The 17,746-nt window shown below is 34.0% G+C and overlaps 1 protein-coding gene across 1 annotated transcript in view; it reads right to left on the bottom strand.

Moving 5' to 3' along the window:
• Positions 1-17,746, bottom strand: part of lov (jim lovell) — a 437,315-nt gene that overhangs the window by 309,911 nt on the left and 109,658 nt on the right. Inside the window, exon 2 of the mRNA XM_069843710.1 lies at positions 13,573-13,637. The gene's annotated coding sequence lies outside the window, so the exon portion shown is untranslated. The remainder of the gene's footprint in view (positions 1-13,572; positions 13,638-17,746) is intronic.

Raw genomic sequence — 17,746 nt, forward strand, 5'->3', positions numbered from 1 at the left:
CTAAGTCATTTTGGCATGCAATAAATAACATTTAATAAAACTTCTAATATGTTAAAATTAGTCTTCTAATGATAACCACACTTTAATTGAGTCTTTGAATATTATATAACCAATTTAGGTCATGTTGTATGCACATATTTGAAATTTAATATATTTACTAGTTGAAAAATAACAATACTTACCCGCTAGTGATAGGCCTACTATGTTCAGATAAGAAAGTCATTGAAAACATACAAGCACTGGTATTCTATATGTTTGATCGATAAGTTGTAGACTGAAACTACACAACTATAATTTAATATAAATTTCAACTTATTTGAAATCAACTCTCAAAATGACTTTCAATATTAATCTAGAAAACTGAAATATTTAGGAATTGTTTACTTGGATGTTTTACATGAGCTGAAACTGCCTTTTTTAATCTGTTTAATGTATTAAAAATAGTGAAAAAAATATACGAATGGGGAAAAAATTATTTATCAGTAAGGAAATAAATTAAAGAAAAAGTACTGTTACAGTATAAAGTCAAGTTATGTGTATATGACCCGTAGAAGAATCACCTCTCTAGGTTCAACACTTTTCGAGAAAAAGTTCCTTATGTAAAACATAGATAAGCAGTTCGTGTTTCCTTAATAGCTTAATCCCTTAAATCGATGATGGCGAAACTGATGGTGATTATGAAATAATTACATTTATTAATCTGCGATAGTACTGTTGCACATTACACATTTTTTGGCCGTGAAATTGTCTAAATCTCTGTTACCGATCCACTTTCCCTCTAGTGGTTTCTCTTTCGATGCTCACACCTTCTGCAGCCGAAACATTTCGTTCACAGACTAATAAGCCCTCACCTTCACCTCGCTCAATTCCTTCCCTCGCACCCTGTAACGGACACGTAAATTATAAATTAGAAATCATACACATCGTGCAGACTGTCAGAGCATCGGTCCGTTTTTAAGGAGCTTTGATTACTTCTGAGTCGGCATTTTATACCTTCAATCAATTACTTGTCTTTGATCAGGACTTGTTCTTCCGAATGCTGTTAATTACGTCACAAGCTTTACGACTATGTGGGCATCAACTCGTGGAAGCGTCTGAAATAAAAATCTTGCACCGCACAAATTTGCACATCGATCGGCACGTTCTTACGAGAAGAAAAAAAAAGTGAGTGCGGCGACCTCTATTGTTGGAAGTAAAAAGTGCGATGGGGAATTTTCTGCCCCGTTACAACCGACTTGATAGGCAGTTCTACTCTATATGGTGAAGGGAGGTTTGCAGGAGTGTCAACTCGTGCGAGCGATGAATCTATTGATGCTCGGCGAATGACTCGCAATTGTTTTAATGTGCCTCTACATTGGAAAGTTCGCATTAACTTTCTTGGATTTCTAAAGTTTTGGATGCGTCTTATTAAAATCACGTGTTTGCTAGTAGTGTTTTGTTTAACGACGCCTCGAACTGAAGAGGTTATTCAGTGTTTCTATTTGGGCGGGAAATGATCGTCAAATTTCGTTTAACTCCCTCTAAAGCAGCGGCGGATTTTCAGGGGAGGCAAGGGAGGTCGTGCCTCCCCTAATATTTTACCAGAATACAATTTAAGGTCTTGCTAATAAAAACTCTATATACAGACGTTCAACTATCTTATACTTATAGAATGAGTAGCTCGTTTATACTCGTGTGTAAATTCCTTACTAATAATCGTGTATAAGAGTGAGCGTATTCCGAATCTCAGCGCTGAGCAATCTGATGGCATCACGGTGTTCCGAATTTCAACGATGACGTCACTGATGCTCCACCGGTGTCGCACCGGTTCCATCAGCTTGCAGAGGTGGTGGCAGTATCCATCAGTGAATCTGATTGGTTCTTGTATAGGGCGGGAATTAGCAGGCGAATGACATCGTGCACTGTTGTGTCATGGCGGTGTGTTCTGCTGTATTGTTTGTAATGAGCACAACGTAAAAAGGATATGTTAATAGCTTATGAGCGAACATGTCAACGGACCAGTTATTACTATCGGTTCAAGAAGTAAATTGTTTATGCTCTCTTTTCTTTGAACGAGATGACAGTACGGAAATTTCGCAAAATCTTGCTCGTGTAGCACAGACAACTTGTACAGCAGCCATAACAGCCATCGAGCCTTCCAGCGGTTTTGTTCCTATTTCGCTGCAGCATGACGTCATTGTTGTCCACCGGTCCGGTGAGATTCGGAATACGCTGAATATAACTGTTACACGTCATAGTTTCGTCATTACTTCATCACGAAAGGTAATAGAATATCTGAGGTTCTCTATTGCATCCAATAGAGCGCTCTAGTGTGGCGTGTTAAGTATCGATAGAACAACTGGCTCTGATCGATTACCACACTATATTTTGTTCAAAGAGTACAAGCTACAGCAATATTATTCTAATTATTCCGTGCTCTTTGGTTTGTTTTTCTGTGGTTTCAAGGCAACCATCATCATAAAATGACAGTCGATACGAACAGCTGTTAGAGGGGCGGCCATTTTTCTCTATATACAACGCTTAAACAAAGGGTTTCGTGTATATAACTACTGCAAAGCAATTCCCATTGTATAGTTACAGCCTGTTTATACATCCATTGCTATGCATAGTTTCTTAGTAAAGTTTTCTGTCTCAACTCTCCATAAGTCTCGTATAGAAACTATAGGTTACACGATTTATTAGTAAGACTGGACAGTATTCATTCCAGCTGAATTAAGATAATAGACAAGTTATAGCAAATGACGAACATGTTTCATTTTATATTAATTTTACTATTCAATACAAGTAATATGTAAATTTCGTCAAGCCGACCACATTCAGTGGTGATGCCCGCTTACTAAGGGTTGTAACTAAAAAACAGCTAGCGCTCTAACCTGTACAATCGACGTCGAGGAGCCTGCAGTGTTTATGCGAGAGCAGGACAGCGGAAACAACTACCCTACAAGAGAGGGGTGTCGAAGGGTGTATATCGCGATCAAAGCCACATGGAATGTTGTAAATGCAGTCTTGATATTCATACTGATATTCATGAGCAGATAGCGGATTTTGAGTCCCGATACTGAACATTAGGTTACATGAGTTGCAGGGAGATAATTGAACTCGTTGCTACGCTCCCTCTTTAAGTCAAGGGACGTTACGTCTTGCCACTGTGTAGGAACCAACGAGAAGAAAGAGCTCTATCGCTAAGCCATATACTGCAGTTACTTAATTTATTTCTATCCTAAAAGCAGGAAAGAGGAGATAAGAGCACTGTAAAAATCACCTCTTTTTATTGGTATGTTGTATGTTTGTATTTGTATACAATTTTTTGTTTTAAAAATATTACGAAAATGATTAAAAATTGTTCTGTTCTAACTAAACTTTGTATAAGAACTGGAATTAAGATGTTTCTGCATAAAAATGTTCAGAAATATATAACATAATTTGAACCTCGCAAATTTCAAGAGCAATAATTAACACTAGATCCCTATTAGAAACAACAGCAACCAAGGCTTAAAAATCGATAATATGTTAAATTACCTCCAAACTAAATTCAGCATGTTTTACTATTATATCTATGCAAAAGACAGTAAATATTAATACCTTAAAAATAATATACTTTGCACACTTCCCCTCGGTAATGAGTTTTGGACTAATATTTTGGGGAAATATCACAGATAGTAACAGTATATACCTACTACAAAAAAGAGTAATTAGAATAATAATAGGTGCCAAATCTAGGGAATCGTGTAGAACTATTTAAGAAAAACTACAAATAATGACTTAATCTTTCTCGTATGTAATCGTGAAAACTTTGTAACTAATTCAACAGTTCATAACATAAATACATGTCAAAAAATAACTTTCATATTCCATCGGCAAGTCTATCGTGCTATAAAAAAAGAGTGCGTTATATGATAATAAAAATTTTTAGTAGCCTCTCTATCGATATAAAAAATGAAACTCAAAACATAAGATTATTTAGGGCCAAATTAAAGAAGTATCTAATTTCTCACGCCTTCTATTCTGTAGGTGAATTCATGACATCCAACAACCCTTCACGAAATTGATACTAAAACTTTGTGTTATACTAGTAGACTAGACTATATTGTAAACCTCATCTGTATAGCCTATATTTTATCTAGACTGTGACCATGAATTAAGACTATAATAGTATTAAGTTTTTTTGACTTGTTCCATATTCTGGCTGTGAAGCAATGTATGAATACCATGGATTGTTAATAAATACAATACAATACAACAATTAATATAAACACGCAGTACACGATGATTGCCGAGCTATTCCGAGGTGAGACTTATGAACTACGATCAATTTCCGTGTCAAAGTTGTACATACTGTGATCAATTGATCAATTTTCATGTCAAAAACTGTACACAAAGACTCATAGAACACTATTTTGGGGCTAGTGAAAAAATATTTAAATTCTACAAATCCAATTAGCCCAGAACCATAGAAATATAGCTGTCAAAAGACTGCATTTTGACTTGCTTACGTGATCTCATTATCCTCCACTTAGTCTAAATTTTACCAATATTTGACTAACAGCTATGAGAGCCAAAATTACTAAACCTTGGACGAAACAAACTTTAGAATAACTTCTTCTTCTATTAGTTAATTCTTCTCCAAGCCGTTAGATACTAGCAGTCTCGAAGTATTTTTTTTTTTTTTTTTTCACAATTTTCCAAATCATGTTTAATTCTGTCCAATTCTGTTTTTTGATACGCAACCGTCTCTTGCTGTCAATATGTTTGCCTATCCTGTTCATTACATCTTTCCAGTTTTATTTTGCTTTTAGTTCCTTTTTTATGTTTGTTGTCTTGGAGCCATTTAGCATTTTCTCTCTCCTTATAATTCTCCATCTACCATTCTCAGTCGCCAGTCACGTGGAGTTAACCATTTGTAACGACCCCAACGTCTGAAATGCATTCTCACCCCTTGGTTCGCCGAGAGAAGGTAGATCGAAACTTCTAATCGCTGTCTTACATGTACAGGGTCAATAGTCAGGCAGTTGGTTTCGACGAATTTCAGGAAGCTGTTCTAAAGTGTCTATCATGTTTAGAAATACCAAAATAACACACGATGTAGCTTGAACAATTTAATTTTTACTTGGTTATTTAACGATGCTGTGTCTACTACTGGGTTATTTAGCGTCGATGGAATTGATGGTAGCAAGATGGTATTTGGCGAGATGAGGCCGAAGATTTGCCATAGATTATGTGACATTCGCCTTACGGTTGGGAAAAACCTCGGAAAAACCAACCAGGTAATCAGTCCAAGCGGGAATCGAACCCACGCCCGAGCGCAACTCCGGATCAGCAGGCAAACGCACTACCGGCTGAGCTACGCCGGTGGCCAACAGTGTAATTTATTGCCATGCTATTATTAAAAAAAATACACATTTCAAGTAACCCCCTCGGTTTCTTATTGTTTGTTGCATTGTTACTCAGAAATTGTTCATGGCATGTTGCAATAAATTTAGGACTTCTGCCTGTATCCAGCTCTTCAGATCTTGGATACACTGTCGTATGGGTTGAAATGCCCTTTCTTTGAGGTATTCCCACAGAATAAAATCAGCAGCTGTTATGTCTGGAGAAAATATTACGCCGATCGAGCTAGGAGACAGGCTACTCATATGGCACATATCAGAGAGCTGCAGAGAATCGGGCTTACGAGCATACTGAGTGTATGTAGTGCATGAATTGAAAGAACCAGATGCGGAAAAGCGAATGCTTTTTTGTCGGTGGTTTCATGCTCTTCTTACTGCAAGATCAGACATTCTCTCCATAACTTGGTTTACGGATGAGGCGTGGTTCCACTTGTCAGGCTACATCAACACGCAAAACAGACTAATCTAAAAAAAATCTGTGGCCTTCCAGATCACCTGACCTAACCTCACCGGACTTCTTCTTATGGGGCAAACTTGAGGACAGAGTATACAAGAAGAGAAAACGGTCACTTGCTGAACTCCATAAGATCATTAGGAATGAAATCAACAACATTCACAAGGATACACTTTGAAGAATGTCACGGAATATGGTGCGTCAAGTACAGTTGTCTGTGGATGCAGGTGGAAGACGTTTTCAACATTTACTCTGAGGAATCTCCCACAGTTACTCTGTAATTCAGAACAGATTGCACACCTTTGCTATTATTCGTTCCGAAGTTATAATTAGACTTCGGATTTTATGTTTTATGCCTAATTTTTCCTGAAGAAATAAATAAAAACCAATTACGTACACGTTTCATGACAATTTATACTACCTGGCAGAGTTTAATTGTACCTAAAAATGCCTATGTTAGCCATTAGAATAATTTTTTTGTGTTTTTTTAGCTCAAAATTGCCTAAATTAAGTATTTCCGGAGATCTTCATCAGAAATTAATTTTCTAAAGTTAATAGCCTTGTGTCGGATACGAAAAAGCCTCTTCTAAATCTCCATCGAGTGTAGCATTGTTCTGACAAATACTTCCTCAAGCTCTTTTCCTCCAGAACCCGTATCACTCGCTGGGGCACCTGGATTGATGCAGTGGCTTATTATGCTGAAAATTTAGAAGAGGTTGTCGGTGTGGTGAATGCATTACCAGAAGACAGTGCGACATGTGTGAAAGTTGTGAAAGAACTGTTGCAGGATAGCACCTTGAAGAGGGATATTGTCTACATCCAATCAAAATTTTCATTTCTGTCTCACTATATAACGAAACTTGAAGCAAAGAGGAAATTCCTTCAGGAACAAATTTCAATCATTAAGGAAGCAGAAAATAAAGTAAAAAGTGCAACAAGGAGGGCTAGTGATAATGTTAGGGATAAAGGGAGTAATGTATTAAGAAAACATCCTGGATTTTCAATTCTGAATAGTGTATGTGATGTTATGAAAATTTATCCTGTGAAGAGGTGGAAAAATTCAAATATCTTGGAGCAACAGTAACAAATATAAATAATACTCGGAGGAAATTAAACACAGAATAAATATGGGAAAATGCGTGTTATTATTCGGTTGAGAAGCTTTTATAATCCAGTCTGCTGTCAAAAAATCTGAAAGTTAGAATTTATAAAACAGTTATATTGCCGGTTGTTCTTTATGGTTGTGAAACTTGGACTCTCACTTTGAGAGAGGAACATAGGTTAAGGATGTTTGAGAATAAGATGCTTAGGAAAATATTTGGGGCTAAGAAGGATGAAGTTACAGGAGAATGGAGAAAGTTCCACAATACAGAACTGCACACATTGTATTCTTTACCTGATATAATTAGGAACATTAAATTCAGACGTTTGAGATGGGCAGGGCATGTAGCACGTATGGGCGAATCCAGAAATGCATATAGAGTGTTAGTTGGGAGGCCGGAGGGAAAAATACCTTTGGGGAGGCCGAGACGTAGATGGGAAGATAATATTGAAATGGATTTGAGGGAGGTGGGATATGATGATAGAGACTGGATTAATCTTGCTCAGGATAGGGACCAATGACGGGCTTATGTGAGGGCGGAAAAGCCAGTAAGCAAAGTAAAGTATGTGATGTTATGAAAGGGGAGGATGTAGATCTACCGGAACAAATCAGTATTACAAATATAGCTAAGTTTAAGTACGCACCTGTAACGTCAGTGTCAATTGAAATGTGTTTTTCAGCTTAAAAATTATTCTTTCAGATAAAAGTTGCAGTTTAACACCTGAAAATCTAGAAAAAAAAAATAATTGTAATGTATTCCAATGCCAGCTATGAATATGATAGCATCAGGGGAATGAGAGCATCGAAATTATGTAAAAAAAAACTTGACAATAATTTTACTTTGTGATCAATAAATAGATTTACTATAGCTAATTAATCTGATTTCTTTTATTAATTTAATATTTCTTACATTCATTTTCCTGTTAATGATAGTGGTACTATGTGGTATTACACATTTTTAAAAGCCCAAAATATTATTTTTAGAACTTATTTTACAGTTTTAAAAATATATTTTAGAAACCTAAATCTACATTTTTAGAGCTAAAAAATCCCAGGTCTAGTTATACATAAGTTATTATATTTGCATAGATTTATATCGATCGCTCTCTTTATCACTGTAAACTGTTGTCACACTTTTTTCTTTAACAGTAAAAATTTGTGAATGTATAATTATTATCAATTCGTGAGTCATTTTAAATACACAAAACGACCAAAAAACTGCTTTGAAAAACTAATAAATAAATTTACTGAAATTGTTCACCGATTAAAATTTGATGGAAACAACATGCGGCTTCCAAATCATGAAAATGTTCACATTTTTTAGACAATGAAATACGGTAAAATATCGCACGTTAATCTTTAATTACCACAGAAGTATTTTATGGAATATAACAATTAATTTTTTCCGTCTTGGGATCAAAACAGTGCCTTTCTAATTTTAAACCTCTTGCCGTGGCTTCAATGTGAGTCTCAAATTAATATAATTTTGTTGTATTCCACTCGTAGCTTCTGTTCGTATTAAATAGCTATAAGGTCTTCATGTAATGAATAAGTTATGCCCAATTATAGCACAGTATTGGTGAAAGGATCGTTCTTTTCTGATGAATGTATTTCTTAAACATTATTTTGAGTCCTGCTGAATATAGAATAGGGACAAACAAGTTCATTACGCGGGAGATGATCGCTGTGCGACACTCAACTGTTTTAGGAGATCCAATTAATTGGATACCGTGCTGCAGATTATGTTGTCCTTGTTTTACATAACAGTTCTGATATAATTTATTGCGTGCTGAAAAAAATTCTCGTTATAATATTTTATATTTAAAAATATCTTGACAGACATTATTGGCTAAGGGCGTTGAATGTATAATTCAATGGATGAGTTAAAATTCCTGGACTTGTTAGCAGCAGAGTGATCGAATGTATATAAGTTCGATAATTTTAAATCTTGTACCAAAGACATTATGTCGGTTTTACGAATTCGGGGGACACTGGAATTATTTTCCTTACATTGGGATTTCTCTAAATTGAAGTACAATATCGTCGCTGAGCTTCTAAAATCCGCTATGTGCTTTTAAACACATTTTTCAAAAGAAAGAAAAAAGCATTATCATTTTCAATTTACTCGATTTTCTAAGCTACTTTGGATATAATTTCATCACTTTTCATATAATGATTGAGTCCACACCTGTGAAGTAACGGTTAGCGCCAGGTGGCCCGGGTTCGACTCCCGGTAGGGGCAAGTTACCTGGTTGAGGTATTTTCCGGGGTTTTTCCTCAACCAAATATGAGCAAATTCTGGGTAACTTTCGGTGCTGGGCCCCGGACTCATTTCACCGACATGATCACCTTCATCTCATTTAGACGCTAACTAGCCTAAGATGTTGATAAAGCGTCGTAAAATAACCTATTAAAAAATGTATATAATGATTGAAATTATAACCAAAATAGCTTTGAAAATCAAGCGAATTAAAAGTGACAATGCTTTTTTCTTTTTCCTGCGAAGTCTGTTCACATAGCGGATTTTGGAGGCACAGCGACGACATAATAAAATATAGCCTATAATAAAATAACGAATATTGTAACTGATGAAATGTTTCTTCACTACATCGAATTTATTCCGCAAGTGCAGTACATTTTCAAGAAAAGAAAAGGCCAGTGCAAGTTCGTGTCAAAAGACAGCAAGCCACTAAAATGTCCGGTATATAGTCTACACATATCTAAAACTGTCTTCTAACGGTACATATTTTAATTTTTTTCTGCATATGGGCAAAACACAAAAGCTCAGTACAAATACATACTTTACGCTGGATTGGTACGACTCCATTTGGGACAAAGAGGCCCTTTTAGGATACTGATCTATACTGAGGATCACGTAAGAGTAATTCCTAAAAGACTAATTTGGCCGTCTCTTCAGTGTTGCCAACTAATACTAGATATCACCAAAAGAGAATAAAATCACACAATGTCATGTACTGTAATAATAATAATAATAATAATAATAATAATAATAATAATAATAATAATAATAATAAAAATTATTAACAATAACGATGTCGTGCATATTTACCACATCTCATCTTTATGTTGGGGAGGTGTTTTCTAGAAGGTTCAATAATTTATGAAAGAGTATATTTTTCTTCTGGACCTCTCGCACATTATGTTGGTAGTTACTAGATTAGTGCATGATCTAATATTAAAATGTATTTTTTCTGACAACATGAAATTCATTGCTTTGATTAAACAGTTTATGATTCACGAGACCTAATCTAAAAATGTATTTTGTTTGATCAAGTGAAATGGTTAGTATGAATTCCGAAAAGGAATGCCACTTTGAAATGTATGCTTTAGAATATTTACTCCAGTATTGTAATAAAAGTCTAAACACGAAAGAAATTAATTAAAATGTGAAATGGTATTTTTATCGATTACCCAGGGGGCATGTATCCACACGATATATGTTATATTTATTTACACTTAGCCTACCTGTCTCTAATCTTGAAATTGTAACCACAACACAAAGCAACATATACAATAACTATTATGTCTTAATATTAATACTGATATTAATTAATTATTAGTATGTTCAAATTTCACTAGCTTCCAGTAATGGGCTCAGAAATCTAGAACATTTCAATTTTCAGAATTTAAACTACCGGCAACTTGTGTCACTACTGCCAACATTACAGTTATTACATCACTACCAGTTGTAGTATTTCTCAGTACCGAAATTCGAAATGAAGTTGGCAAAAGAAAATTCAACCTGCAAACACGAAAATCACCATAATCCACTAGCTTATGTAGTAATGGGGGAAAAATGGTTAGGTTTCACCCTTAGGGTATTAAGTAAGCTTACCCGGACTCTAAATGAGGAAATAACTTCAGGAGGGCAGGGGTGAACAGTCCGCTCATTGAGTTTAGCTATAATATTTCTTTTCGAAGTTAAGTAATGTAAAATAACTTACATAAAAATACATTTCTTCAATCGGTCATCTTTTGACGAAAAAACTTTTGATGTGAGAAACGTCTTATGCGACAGCCATGGGATAAATCTTCACCAATGAATGAATAAATAAATTAATCAATCAATTAATCAATCAACAAACCAATCAATATCAATGAGAGGAGGAACATTTAGAAGGTGGGGGTAAATAAGTCATTACAAGGAGTTCGGGGATGAGAAAAACTGAGTATGTGACCTCCAAGCCTGTTGATCACTTGTCTCACTCCGATTTTCGTCGTCCCACTGGAGGAACTCTAGGAAAGTTTGGAGGAGGAAGGCCAAAAATGTACGTAACCTAATACGGTAGCTGTCACATAGGCCAGCGGTCATCAGCACAGTACCCCTCTGGCTAGCGTCTCTTACCCACGAGTAAGAGATGCATTAGCGTGCATCCATGACTGCTGGCGGGTATGCTTTCATACATGATGTAAAGGCGATTTAAACCAGTCGACATTTGCAATCCTATATTTACTTCTAGACTTTCAGTATAACCTCGGGACTAGACTGTATAATTAACTGATTTAATTGATCTGAACACCCAGATATTTTCAAATTAGGATAAAGAAGAAAATGAAATATCCTGGTGTTAATTTACTTTAATAATACTAGTGTACTCCAATATTAGTAATGCTATAAAGAATGTGTGCTATAGTCTTTCATTAACCCTCAGGCTTCCAGATGAGAGCTAGTTGCAAGTAAACTTAAGGTGAGATGTCAATAAAAGTGCAATACACTGTTAAAAATTCAGAACTCCCTTAGTTTGTGCCAGAGCATTATGAAATTTGAATATGATACATATAACAAAATTTGAAGCTTGTATAAGAATTTTCATGGAAATTCAATGAGTATTCTGGTCAGGCGTTCTAGTAATGTTCATTTTACTCATGTACCATTTTCACACAAACAAATGAAAATAACTGAATTAAATTTTGTACACTGTTACTCCATATATAGAGTGAACAGTCAGTAATTTAATGAATTTCAGGCAGTTATTCTTTGAGATATTTTAAACAAAAAAAGTTAATACAATTTTGCTCGTTTTTGCTTCCATTTGGAGGTAAAAATGGTTTTATATGAAATATTTCATAGCTATTGAATTAATTTCCAATATGCTCAGTAAATTTAAAAGAGCAGTTTATTATAATCATAAATGATTGAAAAAATTCTAGTTTTGTCCTTCAAATGTGCAGGAATTTGATCCGATCAAATGTAACGTTGTAAAATTCTTTTGCAGAACGAAAAGCTACATTTGTTCAGATCAAATTTCTACACTTTAAAAGAAAAACTAAAATTATTTCAATTATTTATTATCATAATATACTGCTCTCTTAAATTGATTGAGCTTATTTGGAATTAAATCAATGGCTTTCACAAAACACGCTATGAAATGTGCCATATAAAATAGTTCATGCTCGACCATGCCGAAATGTAGTAATTATAAACCTGGTAGCAGTCCTTTAATGCATGTCATTAAAGTACACCTATTCATTAAAGTTCAGGTTTTCGATTATTCTCGAATATGCAATCGAAAAACAACTAGGAAAACGTCACGGAGGCTGGAAATCCAATACTGTCGCATAAGGTTATGTTCTGTTACTATAATAATTAGCGTTAATTGTAACTAATATTCAAATAAATTCAATTTGTCATCTCGTTTTTTCAATGTCGAAATCAATTTCAAAGATATATCAAGATTAATTTTTATCTTACTCTCTAGATTATATCAAGGTCGTCGACATTCGTTTCCCGGAAAAAAATCAATACTTTCGCGTCTGCACACATCTCACAATTTATGAGGTAGGCTATTGTACTCACTCACATAACAATAACATGAATACTTATGAATAATTTCAAGTTAGAAATATGGTCGAGCATAAAAAGTCGTATGAAACTTGCCTATAATGGTAATTAAGACGCTCGTATGAAAATTATGAAACTCGCTTGCGCTCGCTTACTACCATTATAGGCTCGTTGCATAATGTACTATTTTATCTCGAAAAGGAAGCAAAAACGAACAAAATTGTATTAAACTCTTTTGTTTGAAATGTCTACACAGAATAACCCCCTGACATTAACGACATCGACATGACTTGGCCCACCTTGTAACTTATAGTAAAGTAATTGGTGGTCAGGATTTTTTTCTCTGACACTTGGGTTAACTTATATCAATTTTTTAAATAATATTGCAAAATTTATTTTTCTCTGGACTAGTAAATTTTGTGCTAATTTAAATATATACTAGCTGTGAAAATTTGTCTGAATTGAAATAAAACTTGCTGAAAGTTAAGCAAATGTGCCAAATTTTAACAGAATTCATCAGTTACTTTCTAAGTTACGGGTACATTAAAAAATATGTATGTTTCGAAAAATGAAGCGTGAAGTTAGAATTATAAAGAATAGTGGCGGGGCACCATGGCATTTAAATATTATTTTGGGGCACTTTCAGGTGAAATTTCGAACTAAAATTTTGTTAACCTAATCTCTAAACATCAGAGAATAAAATAAAATAAAAAAATGAGAAATATAAATTTTTACCATTTCCATTGACATTTCTCGTTTAGGGAATAGATGGGAATTATAATAATACATATCAAAAACACATACTAAATGCAATTCTGATACGTACATCTTGTATTCTTCTAGACAGCTAGACTACTTGGCTCCCATTTGTGACGTGTTCATTGTCGTCTTCTGAAACAAGATAAATGAATTCATCAGAAGATATGATATGATATATGATATGATATGATATGATATGATATGATATGATATGATATGATATGATATGATATGATATGATATGATATGATATGATATATATGATATGATATGACATGATATGATATGATATATGAAATGATATGATATATGATATGATGTGATATAACTTATATGATATGATATATGATATGATATGATATGATATGACATGACATGACATGACATGACATGACATGACATGATATTTGTCAGCCAATTTTACAATTCACAGTTATGATGAACCATCACATTTCTGCTTTTCGATCCACCATCTGTTTAATACGTACCACTCTTTTCTATTAATATATTCGTTTGCCAAGTATTTCTTGATTGCTTCCTATTCTTCTGTTTTAACTGAATTGCTATATATCCTTCTCTATCTATCCTCTTCTATTCTCTCTCATATCTAGACTGTCTCCCTCCCATTTGTCGCTTTTCGCATTAAATATTGCATATTCCTATTCTTAATAATTCACATTATTTATTCATTTTCTTCTCTACTCTCAATTTACCTACTCTTAATCATTATTTTCCAGCTATTTTCTCCTAAATTAATTGTTTACATTTCCCTTATCTCTATTTTACAACATCTACACATCACTCTTTTTGTACTATTCTATCCTCTGTTTATTTACGTATTTCTCTCTTTCTCTTCGCTTCACTTCTAAAGTTCCTATTTTATTACAGGCCTACATCAGAATATAGTTGACGATGCTCTCACTCTATAGCAATGTAGACTGAATTCTAATTGAGACAACTATAAAATTATTTTATTTTACTTTATTTGACACAATTACATGATGAAAGCATCTTTTGCTAATAGCTTACACAGTTGTAGATGTTTTAACGTGGACTTTCTAGAAACAAGTGACTGCCCTTTAAGAACGTAATAGTCTCGTAAATCCCGCGTCGTGGTAGGGTCCCAGATGTTGGAAGGGTTCAAGACAAAAGAAAGTTTTAAAGAAGAAGTATGCGATGAAAGTCATGTTGAATGTATCTGCGAGAATTCTTATATTGTCGGCTGACAAGCAAAATACATTAAGTCAAAAATATTATCTCTGAGAAAAAGGCGTTTTGAGAGCTCTTAACAAAACTGAATTCTGAAAATATTATTTTTAGTAACTTTTTCTCTTTTATGTGTATTTAATTGTCCAATTCTAAGTTTATATGCGCCTTTTTCTCTGAAGTAATATTTTTGACTTGTTGAATTTTTAAACCATTTATTTTTAAGTTGTAGGCTACTCTTGCAATTGACTTTATAATCTCTATTTCGTTTGCTTTCGTCATTGTAAGGTTAATGACAATTGTCAATTACCTCTGCATTAAGTGAATAAATAAATAAATAAATAAATAAATAAATAAATAAATAAATAAATAAATAAATAAATAAATAAATAAATAAATAAATAAATAAATAAATAAATAAATAAATAAATAAATAAATAAATAAATATTTTTGACTTAATGTGTTTTTCATGTAAACCGACGATATGTTCAGTTACGTTCCTGCTCAGCGTTTCCAAAATCACGACAGTCTCTGGCAGTGATTTTGAACTTTGGTATTGAATATACCATCAAATGGGGTAATGCCGATATAGCAAGGTAAAAATCGACCATTTTCAGTTTTTAATAATGAAACTGCAATAAAATATGTTACATATTTTTTTTAACAATTCAATTCATAGATAAGTAAGCAACAATTTATCATAGCGGCATAGCTGCATTGAACAGAATTACACGATTAATTAAATCCAACAAAAATGGAAGAATATCGGTTTTTACTGGTTCTGCAACAAACAACTTCTAGGCTGTGCGTTTGGTGGTTAACAAAGAATAAGTAATATTATAAATGAATTTTTAGATTTTTTTATAATATACATAAATTAATAAAACTCAATTTTGAAACCTTTTTCCTGGTTGCCTTGAGTTCGAAATATTGTTCTTTCGTAGCATAATATCGAGCATTGCCTAGATGCCTACAATCTGCAATCTACATATCTCATTATTTCGAAGCAAATATTTTCCTGTAACATGAACTTTCTAACAGAAATATTGCAGCTGAAAACCTTCCAACTTTGAAGAGAAATATTAAATGTGATCTGTGTTGTAGTTGCATCTCCCTTGAGGTTGGTCCTCAAACTAATACAAATATACCGATGTCACGGCCTTAGTTATGACTTAGTAGAGACATGAGTAGTTACTAGATATGATGTAATATATTACATGGTTGCTAAGTAACCGTTTCTAAGACAATGTTATTTTGTTGTTGTTTTGAAGCTTTTTCTTACAGGTACGTTGTATAAAATTGTGTTGTGAAGGCGTTATGACATCATGGAATACCAGTTGTTAGGTAACATTTTCTGGCACCAGTGCTAGAATTAAGGCAATTGTGCACGATTTATAGCGTCATAAGAAGCGTGTTTTAATGCTAAGATTATACAGCCTAAGTGTAATTTTATCTCTAATTTTTAGTATTTTTTTCAACATCTATTGTAATATTATACATCTTGATTACACAACTTTTAACACTGTATCACTTCGGAATATGTATGATAAGAACTTTCTTGTGTTAAATATTAACTTACCTAACGTACACTCTTTGACTGTACACTACGAACGCACCCACATAGGAAACAAGAGGCGCCAAGACCAACAACGACCAGTTCCGAAGAAGACCGAAAATAGGTCGAAACATGTTAACAAGGTACGTTAATATTTAACACAAGAAAGCTCTTATCATACATATTCCAATCTATTGTAAGTAGTGTACTTAAATTTTATGTTATTATTCCCATCATTATTGCACTAATTGTTTACCTGTTTTTTTCTTTGGCAACCTGTAAATTCAGGAGGTTATTTTATAATAAACTCCATACAATAACAAATATTGTAAAAATATCAGATGTAAGTACCGGCACGATTCATACAAATTTAATGCGATGAATTACATTTCAATCCAAACTACAAAACTATAAATATAAAAGTTTGTTAGATCCAAGGTGTATGCCAATGAAACATACTCATTAACAATCTCAATGTTATTTTCCGCTTTCCATGCACAGAATATTTCTCATCTTTTTTTTTTATACCGTTCACTTTATTCCTATAGGATAAATTCTTCCGAAGCTTCATTACACTCATTTTTGAGGAAGCTTATTTTGCGAATCTCTCCATTTTCAAATGTTTCATAGTCAATAAACGATTTCGATTGTATCCAAAACAACGCTCACAGTCAATGTTCTCCAGTCCATCACAGTTTGTCATTTGTTTTCAATATTCTCTTATAATAATAATAATAATAATAATAATAATAATAATAATAATAATAATAATAATAATAATAATACTAATAATAATACCCGGTTTCGAGTCCGGTTTGAACGAGTTGCCTGGGTGAGGTTTTTTCGGATTTTTTCCCTCACTCCTATGGATGAACATCAGGTAACTTTATCAGGCGATTGAAATTCCACTCATCTTCGCCACCTCCTTTCCTCCCCCATCATCCTTTCCTCATCACCCCGTTTCTGTTTTTTCAGATCACTGTACAGGCGGCCTACCGAAGCTGCTGACTCTCTTAACCGACTTCCGTGAAATGTACTTCAGCGACGTTGGATGGCTTCTGCAATGGCACCCGAGGTGAACCTACTCGGGGGAGGAGTTTCGCCTCGGACCGACAGGGGGGCCTTAGGGGAATTTGCCGAAGCAGGAATGGTATATGGATTCTATCGGCTGTAGGGATTATTATTATTATTATTATTATTATTATTATTATTATTAATTTATTCTGGCTGAGTTAAGTTCATCAGGCCTTTTCCTCCAATTGCAAGCAAAAATTCTCATGGGGGCAGACAAAGTTATTTTTTTCTTCCACCATGTTGATAATGCCAAAACAAGTGCTTATACAAGTTTTGGCCACTCGAGCGCAATTACGAGGCCGTGCAGAAAGTAAGTTTCCCTGGAGCCGTTTACAGAAAGAAAACACAATTTCATAGAAATATTTATTGGAACAGATACAGCAATTGTTGAGCTATTTTTCAACA

The sequence above is a fragment of the Periplaneta americana genome, chromosome 13 (genome assembly GCF_040183065.1).
Source record: "Periplaneta americana isolate PAMFEO1 chromosome 13, P.americana_PAMFEO1_priV1, whole genome shotgun sequence".
Lineage (NCBI taxonomy): Eukaryota > Metazoa > Arthropoda > Insecta > Blattodea > Blattidae > Periplaneta > Periplaneta americana.